Raw genomic sequence first — 1,671 nt, 5'->3', positions numbered from 1 at the left:
AATCCATATGTCTCTCTCTCACTGTTGTCTCTCTCTCTCTCTCTCTCTCTCTCTCTCTCTCTCTGCCCCTCCCTCCCTTCCATGCTCTCTAAAAATCAATGGAATAAATATCCTCAGGTGAGAATTAACAACAAAAAAAACTGATTCTAAGTGATATTAAAGTATTGTGTCATATTTTAATAGTCAGTTCATTTTTTACTGTTTATAAAATAACTAGAGGCCTGGTACATGAAATTCATGAACTCATGGGGGGTCCCTAAGCCTGGCCTGCACCCTCTTGCAGCCTGGGAGCCCTTAGGGGATGTCCAACTGACAGCTAAGCTGTCAGTCGAACATCCTTAGTGCAGCCACGGAGGCAGGAGAGGCTCCCGCCGTCACCGCTGTGCTTGCCAGCCATTTGTCTGGCTTCTGGCTGAGCAGTGCTCCCCCTGTGGGAGCACACAGCTCCTGCATTGAGTGTTTGCCCCCTGGTGGTCAGTGCGGCGTGTCATAACGACCAGTCGTTCTGCCATTCAGTCAATTTGCATATTAGCCTTTTATTATATAGGATGAAATATTTTTATAGTAGATGGTATTTTAAAGTAGATGAAATTCAGCCTGTGTCTTTAAAAGTCTAATACAATGTATAATGTGGTAAAAGCCTGCAGAGAAATTCAGACAAAGTAGTCTTATAGTTCAGGGCAAAAGCAAATATTTCTGTGGCTGAATATTTGGCCTTGAGTTGTGGACAGTGGAGCAGGAGAATGGGGAGTGTGTAGGTGTGGGTAGGGTCCCTAGGCCTAGCCTGCGATCAGAAGATGGCCCACTCGTCAGTCCCCAGTCCCACCCTGCCACCACCCACCCCGGTTCCCCCTGGTTCCTGTTCGCCATCCAGCGATCGGAGCCTGCAGGCTGGGGGGAGGGACTGATCAGTCATTCTGATCGTTACGCCGTTACAGTTGCTGGCCTTTTATTATATAGGATATTGGAAAGGTATCTGAGGCAGATCAAGCAGATCATTGAATAATAATTTTTTCATTGTAGTCTGCTGGTAATGGACAAATAATGAAGCTGAATGGAGAGTAATATGCTTCAGGTACATTAACTGATTAGCAGGCACAAGGGGAGTGAAAGGAGAGAGAGACTGAAAGGAAGGAGGGAAGTTATATGGAAGGTTTCCAAAAGAAAAGCAACAGGCCCTGGAAACTGAACAAGGGAGAAAAATGAGGTAAGACTGACTTCATGGTGTCGTGTTTGGGAGGTTGCATGCATTGAGGTTATGACAAACATACAAGGCAATGTGAGCCGGACTTGACTATGGTCCTGGAGGTGAGACTGGGGTGCGGGGAATGGAACAGAGAGCTGAGTACGGTCGCTTAGGATTTGGCAACTGACTGAACATCTGCAAGGAAACACAGGTCCAGTCGGCTGCTGTGAACACAGGGCTGAATTTACGCAAAGATGCAAAGGCACAGATACAGGTTTGTGACGTACACACTCGGAAGTATTACTTAAAGCAAGAGATTACAAACACTTTAAAACTCTAAGACAATGTATGATGTGGTAAAAGCCTGCAGAGCAATTCCAACAATGTGGTCTTATGGTTCCCAATCTCTAGGGCAGGATATAATAAAAATAGAAATAATGGTATCAGCTACTATGTCTTGAGCCCCCCCACCCCCCCCCCATGTG

This window comes from Myotis davidii, unplaced genomic scaffold, assembly GCF_000327345.1.
Source record: "Myotis davidii unplaced genomic scaffold, ASM32734v1 scaffold750, whole genome shotgun sequence".
Taxonomy (NCBI): domain Eukaryota; kingdom Metazoa; phylum Chordata; class Mammalia; order Chiroptera; family Vespertilionidae; genus Myotis; species Myotis davidii.
Note: the sequence above shows the minus strand (reverse complement) of the source record.